The 7,977-nt window shown below is 37.8% G+C and overlaps 1 pseudogene; it reads left to right on the top strand.

Moving 5' to 3' along the window:
- The first annotated feature begins 3,544 nt into the window (after positions 1-3,544).
- The window catches only part of LOC113911058, a 52,037-nt pseudogene continuing 47,604 nt past the window's right edge, over positions 3,545-7,977 (top strand).

The raw sequence follows: 7,977 nt of genomic DNA, 5'->3' as shown, positions 1-7,977 counted from the left end.
AAAGAAAAGAAATATAAAAAAAAACTCAGCAAGGTTTTTTGTTCTGTTTTGTTTTGTAGGAATGGACAGGTCAATACTAACTTATATGGAAATGCAAAAAACCAAGAATAGCCAAAACAATTCTGAAGAACAAAAGTTGGAGGCCTTACACTCTATTTCAGAGCTTACTGTAAAATCACAGTGATCAAAACAGTGTAATATTGACATGAGAGCAGACATACAGATCTATACAACAGAAGAGAAAGTTTAAAAATAAACTTTTGCATTTATAGTCAACTGACTTTTGACAAAGTGCTAAGCAATTCAATAGGAAAAGTCTTCTCAGCAAATGATGCTAAAACAATGGGGTATTCATAGGCAAAAACTTAGACCCTTAGCTGACACCATACAGAAAAATAAACTCAAAATGGATCATAGACCTAAATAGAGGAGCTACAAAATATAAAACTTCTAAAATATAGGAGAAAATCTTTGTGATATTCGGTTAGAAAAGATTTCTTAGACATAACACTAAAAGCATGATCAATAAAAGAAAAAGTTGGTAAGTTGGACTTTAAATTTTTACATTTAAGTTTAAAGGTTTTGCTCTTCAAAAATTATCATTAACAACAAGATAAGCCACAGATTAGTAGAAAACATTTGCAAATCAGATGTGATAAAGGGTTTATATTCAGTATATATAAAGAACTCTTAAAACTCAGTAAGAATAAAAATAACCCAATTTAAAAGTGGGCAAAAGGTTTGAACAGATATTTCACTAAGATAATATATGAATGGCTAATAAGTCCATGAGAGGATACTCAACATCTGTAGTCATTAAAGAAATGTAAAGTAAAGCCACGGTGAGATACCACTCCGCACCCATCAGAATGACTAAAAAAAAAAAAAGACTGGGGCGCCTGGGTGGCTCAGTCATTAAACGGCTGCCTTCAGCTCAGGTCATGATCCCAGGGTCCTGGGATCGAGCCCCGCATTGGGCTCCCTGCTTCTCCCTCTCCCATTCCCCCTGCTTGTGTTCCCTCTCTCGCTGTGTCTCTGTCAAATAAATCAAACCCTGGAAGGGAGGAAGGGAGGAAGGGAGGAAGGGAGGAAGGGAGGAAGGGAGGAAGGGAGGAAGGGAGGAAGGGAGGAAGGGAGGAAGGGAGGAAGGGAGGAAGGGAGGAAGGGAGGTGGAAGGAAAGAGAGAGACTGTGAATACCAAGTGTTAGCAAGTATGAGAAAAATCTGGAATTAGCAATCTTAGATTGCTGGTGGGAATGTAAAATGGCACAGCCAATTTGGGAAATATTTTGGCAATTACTTCAAAAGTTAAACACTAACTATTACGATAGTTAACTTACAATTATCTAGCAATTTTCCTCCAAGGTATCCACTCAAGAAAATGAAACCTTATATCCATATAAAGACTTGTACATGAATATGCATAGCAATATTATTCATAGTAGCCAAAGACTGGAAATAATCCAAATGTCCACTGGCTAGTGAATGGATAAAGAAAGATATAGCATATTTTCATCAAGACAAGCATCGCTATGTTGCCCTTTTATAACCACACTCCACTCCCTTTGCTACTGTACTTCCTCCCCGACTCCCTTCCTCCATTCCCTGTCTGCCCCCCAACCACACTAATGTGTCCGCCATTTTTATTATTTGGTGATTTCAAAATGTTATATAATGGAATCATATACATAGTATGTAACCTCTTGGGGTTGGCTTTTTTTCACTCAGTGTAATTCCCTGATGATTCATCCAAGTTGTTCTGTATCTTAATAAACCATTCTTTTTATTTCTGAGTGGCAAATGTACCACAGTTTGTTTAGCCACTCACACAATGAAGAATATTTGGTTATTTCCCAGTTTTTGGCTATTAGGAATAAGGCTGTTATAGATATTCATTTATAAGTTTTTATATGAGAGGTTTTTATTTCTCTAAGATAAATGCACAACAGTGTAACTGCTGGATTGTATGGTAAATGCATAGTTTTTTAAGAAACTGCCAAACTCTTTTCCAGAGTGGCTGAGAATTATTATCTTTCAAAAAGTAGTTCTGTTTATTGTTAACAATGACCATACAACAGAAAGAAAAGGAAAATACATTTTTATTCAAGATTAGGTCTTTTACAGGATAGGAAACTAGAATTCTATTCAGACCCTCTTATCATAGCTTAATTAATGAGAAAAGGTGACAGTGCAATATTATGAGGTATCTTTGAAAGAAAAGCTATTTGTTAATAATGCAAATCAAGATTTCATAAGTATTTTTAACATTGACCTAGGAGCTCAGTATCAGTAGTACTTACATGATATATCGATGTAATATTTGGCATGGAGCAGATTCTGAATGTTTAACCTAACATTTTTAAATCATAATATGGGAAACATATCCCATATGTTCCCAATATCTAAACCTGTTCATCTTGGTTTACTTTTATTAAAAAACAAGCTCTCAGAAATATAGATGCATTTTCTCTTCCCAAAACAAGATAAACTGTATCATTTGAGGTTGAAAAATAAAAATTTCAGAAGATTTCTGAATAATTTAAAAAGTTCTAAACCTTGAGACATAACATTCCCATTATGAAATCATTACTGCACAGCAAGTAATTTTGGCCCAGTCTATTCTTTTGAAATCTGAAATCAAAAGGAGTTATGTGCAGAAGATGTCCATGTTCTACCTGCAGAAGGCCACTCCCAACCTTGAAGCTTTTCAGTTCCTTATTTATTCCTTCTAAACCATATTTAAAAGTCATCATGGGAATCAACCTGCATGCACACTATTCAGTATTTTCTTCTTTCTCTATTTACCAGCTGCTTAGCTTCCCACCCATTCCAGTTTAGCATTTTGTGCTATTCTCTATACAACTCTATTCAACTACATCTGAATATCTGAGCATAGGGAGATCACAGCTTCAAAGACATTTGGTGCAAGACAGGTCCCTAGAAATCCTATTAACAATCACTGTGAGGTTTGCTGGATCCTCTTATAGAAAGATCACTTCCCATCCTTAATGACATTTGCACCATTCAGTCTTTCCAGGTTGGAGCTGCTACGGTGTTTTTCTCTGTTCCTATCACTCTCATTCATTATCAACATTAATTTTCCCCTGTAACATTTATATTAATTCACTATTGTCACCGAGACAATAAAAGTTTTCTTTACATTATTTTTTCTAGTTAGCCCACTAGTACTCCTTCCTTTTCCATAATTACATCCCTCATGGCAAATTTTTATTTCTCATTAATGTGTTAGAATAGTGGCTTAATTGAAGGAGTTATCGCTTTTCCTTGTATTTAACCAATGTAACACATATTCACTGAGTGGCTACCATTTCCACAGTCATCTCTCTGCAAAGTCTGTGGTGAGAAAGCTGGATCTGGTTCCTGCCCCAATGGAGCTTACGGGGTAGTGGTGGGTACAGACGGTAAGCAGAGCCTCACACAGGTAATTAATTACACTGTTAGCAAGCATAAGGAAAAAAAATACGAGGAATGTATACATGAAGGGACTCATGGTGATGTGGCAGGAATTGTAGACTAGAAAAAAATGACGTTCATCCTGCGAGTTGAGCATGAATTGAGTCAAATGGAAGAGGAAGAACATCACTCAAGTGAAAAAGACTGTCATAGGTAAGAATGCACTGAAAGTCACTGTGCCTGGAACTCGAGTCAAGAGGAAAATGTTGGGAAGGAGAATGGGAGTCAGATCCTGCTGCGTCTGTTGGGCTCTACGTTTTATTCTATTTGCATTTGAAAAAAATTTAAGCAGGGGATTGTCACAACCAGAGGTTCCATTTAAAAAGATCACTCTTAGGCAACAAAGTAACCATTCTAGCTTGGAAGGGAGGAGAATAAAAACAGATGAAGGGAAGCCAGTTAGGAGCCTTTTACAGATGCTCAGGAAAGAAGTGCCGGATTTCTTGGATCAATGTGTTGGCACCAAAGAAGAAAAACACCTTAGAGGTAAAGCTTGTAAGATGTGGATTTTAGCCAGAGCAACTGAGTGGTGTGGATAGATTTAGGGTATATGGCTTCAGTTTGGGACATACTGAGTATAGGCTAGAATGTGAATTACACAAAGACAGGGTTTGGTTTTGTTGTTGTTGTTTTTTGTTTTGTTTTGTTTTTTTGCCTATTTTGTTCACTGCTGCATCCCAGTGCCTCGGGAGACATTCAAGTGGAGATGTCGAATAGTCAGATTAACTATGCGGATTTGTAGCTCAGAAGCGAGTTTGGGTTGGAATTTAAAATGTGGAAGTCAGCAGAATATAGATGCTCTCAGGAGCCAGGAGAATGCCAAGCTCCAGTGGGGAAGGCTGAAGAATGGAAAAGGCAAGATCTAGGATTGGTGTCCAGCTGACTTGCTTACAGCCCTCTGTAACACCATGTGCTTGCCAAAGTATCTAGTGATCATTCTCATCATGTTGAGACGAGTGAGACCCCGTGTAGTCCATGCTCAGAAGGGTTCCTGACGGTGTTTAAGTTCCAGTGTGTCCCATGTGCATTCAGCTTGGACATGTCCTACAGGAAATACTAAGCCCTTTGTCCTGTGTTATTATTCCTCTCTCCCTACTCCTTCCTTCAGGAGAAGTGGGTGGGAAGAAATTAGGAAAAGTGTTATAGTCTAAAATGCAACATGATTGTCTGGCTGAATTGCCATGGAAGATAGAGATTTAATGCTTTAACCTTTCCAACTATCAGGTTCCAAGTTAGGCCAATAGGACATACTTTTAGCCAGAAAGGAATTTCTATGTCCTTTATTAACTCAGCTCTTTTCTCTACCTGTCTGCATGACAAAGTCTTTCCTTCTTCCAGTTCTTCGAAAGAAGTCCTCTCTCCTATTTCTCCCTCTTCTTATGCACCCAGAGCAGAAAGTTTAGCAGTCTCCTACATACACTTGACATATCAGTTAACTAAATTTATTGTGGGGGAAGAAAACACTGCCTTTAGACATTTTGTGTTCTTTTTACATGAACATGGGTGTCATCAGCATCCTTGATATATTACTGATGAAATGTGTTTGAATGTATACATTTTACATTTAATTTCTCCTTAATAAAATATTTAATAAAATTATATCTTTTCATAACATGACCATTGTTAAAGATGCAAAACTTCTCAAAACCAAACTGGTCAAAACCAGTTTAGAACGAGTTTCATTTTTAGAATTACTTTTTTTTTTAAAGAGAGAGAGAGCACATGAGGAAGGGCAGAGGGAGAGAGAGAGAGGGAACCTTAAGCAGGTTCCATGCCTAGCACAAGCCTGATGCAGGGCTCAATCTCATAATCTGAGATCATGACCTGAGCCAAAATCAAGAGTCAGATGCCCCAAGAATTACTTATCTTCTATAACAACTAATTTAAAAATGTAATTTGTTTATTCTATCTGTGTCTCATTGTAATTTTCTGGGACAATGTGCTTGTTTGAATGTAAACTGTCCTAGGTAATCAATATAAATCGTCACCAAAATGGAGAAACCAGAAGTCATTGAAAGTTACATTTAAAAAAAACAACCCATAGAACCTTCTGCTCTGTCTACAATAATTAAACATTTCTTTCATAATCAAGAAAGAGATTACAGACACATTGTTTAAGATCCTCTTGTCAGTATATGACCACCTAAAAATCTCTAGTAAATAAAATTCATTAAATGAATGTGACTACTAGCATAACTGATTTTATATCATTAGTTGAACAGATTTTTAAATTTTCCCAAATACTATTAGCATACTCACTACATGATCTTTAAAAAAAAATACTGTGGGCCTAATGAATAAATAGCCTGGTGAAATGCAAACAGGTTATTCTACAAAATGGGAATAATGCTGCTTGCCTCCTAATACTGCTGTGAGAATTAAATAAATTAATGTTTGGAAAGCACTCGGAACAGCCTCTGACACAGAGCAAGCCCAAGTAGCGTTGGCTGCTGCAGATGCTATAACCGACCACTTACAAACATAGGTCGTGTTTATCTGCATTTGAGGTGGGGATGACAGTTATGTGGCAATTACAATTATTATTTTAGGATAGATTACATTGGTTACCAAGCAGAAATTCTGTATATAAATCAAACTATTTTTAAGGGACTAGAAGAGCCCCTATTCAAAAAACTTCTTTAAGCAAAGACCTGCTTTGTCAGGAATGCTGAAGATGCCCTTAGGAAAGTCAATTTCCCTCCTGTCACTACACATTCCTCTAGCAGCCCTTTCTCTTTGCTTCCGAGACAGTGGCTTGAGGACAGTTTGAGTGCGGGTTAGAAGGGCGTATGTTGCAAGACAAGAGATGGCAAACGCCTTTGGCTAATACATCTTTCAAGTCTGAAAATTGCTTATTTACTTTTTTCCATTATCAGTCATTCTTACCTTTCCTAACGTGGTCATAGGCTAGTTCTCGGTCTCCTTTCCCACTCCTTATGGTTATTCCCTGTGCCCACTCAGAGTTCGTCCTCCTGAAGCTCAGCCAGAGTTTGTCCTACCCACCCCCCCACACCCCCAATGCTTCCTAGACTATCAGGTCAGGGTGACCTCTCTGAACTGTTCTGCCCCCTCCTTTGATTCCATATTCTTTATTCAGAACCTGTAGCAGTTGCTCTGGTCCTGCCCTCCAGTCTCTATAGTTCTGTCTGTTGCTGGCTGCATCCTAGCATGAAAGATAGTGGAGGAAATCGCTGTGGACCCACAGGTTTCTGTAGCTTTGATGAGTTAGAAGTCCTCCTGAAGTCTTGCTTCCTGTCCTGGAAATTCTTCCCCCACCTGAGCAGTTTATATCACAAAATCCAAGGGATGACGAGTGTGCTTGTGGGTAGTTATGAATTATTGTTATCTATTTCAAAGCCGTTTTCTCCCCCCGTCTCTCCCCATGTAATATGATCTTTAGTGGAGAGCTGAGTTATTTTCTTTCTGGGCTCCCATGATAAAGAGGGACCCAACCCTGGCTGGAAAGAAAGGCCCAAGTTTTTCAGAACAAATCAAGAAGAAAACTCCCTCAATGTGGCTCAATTCCCCAACATGCACAGCAGTGCCAACACCAGGGAGCGCAGCCCACTGGCCGGGTTTTCTGCCTCACTGCAGTCACAAACTAAAACAAGTTAGATCCACAGTCTCACTTCCAGTAAGAGCTTTACTCACTCCCATGGGATGATCCAAACCTCAGGATCATTGATGCTTCTGAATCCACACAGACAAGGCTGTCGAGCCAAATCTCAAGAAGCAAGTAGAGGTCTTTTCCTCTCTTCCATTGCTTTTTAGCTGCAAAATTGCTAAAGTCCACTCAGCTGGAGAGAACCTACCACTGATTTTCTCAAGTGAGCCAACCAATGGATCACTCATCAACAAAAAGAAATGAATTACTGATACATGCACCAACACTGATGAATCTTGATATAAGTAGGCTGAGTGGAAGCCAGACAAAATAAGAGTATATACTGTATGATTCCACTCACATAAAATTCTAGAACATGCAAACTAATCTATGGTACAGAAAGTTGTCACATGAAGTTGTGGAGGGCACACAAGAAGGAAAAGGAAGAAAGGATCACAAAGTAGCACAAGGAAACTTTTGGAGGTGATGAATATGCTTATTATTTTGACCTGATGCTGGTTTCATAGGGGTGCATGTGTCAAAACTTACCAATTACCCAGTTTAAATATGTACTATTTATTATAGGTTAATTTTATCTCCATAAAGCTATTTAAAAAGTGTACATCCATCCCCAACTATTAATATGGTATATGATATTATTAAATTTCCTAATATTAAACCAACATTCCTAAAATAAATCTCATGTGGTCACAAATACTAGTTTTTTAATGTGGTATTCAATTGTTTGCTAATATTTAATTTTTGCATTTTGTATCTTGTCGTTTCTTTAAATAGCTGTTTTATAGTCAATATTAGATAATTCCATTTTCTGAATTCCTTATGATCTAGACCTATTGTTTGTCATGTTTGCTGGCTTTCACTCATTAGAGCTTGTTTTC

This window comes from Zalophus californianus, chromosome 12 (assembly GCF_009762305.2).
Source record: "Zalophus californianus isolate mZalCal1 chromosome 12, mZalCal1.pri.v2, whole genome shotgun sequence".
Classification (NCBI taxonomy): domain Eukaryota; kingdom Metazoa; phylum Chordata; class Mammalia; order Carnivora; family Otariidae; genus Zalophus; species Zalophus californianus.
Note: the sequence above shows the minus strand (reverse complement) of the source record. Positions and strands in the feature narration are given on the sequence as shown.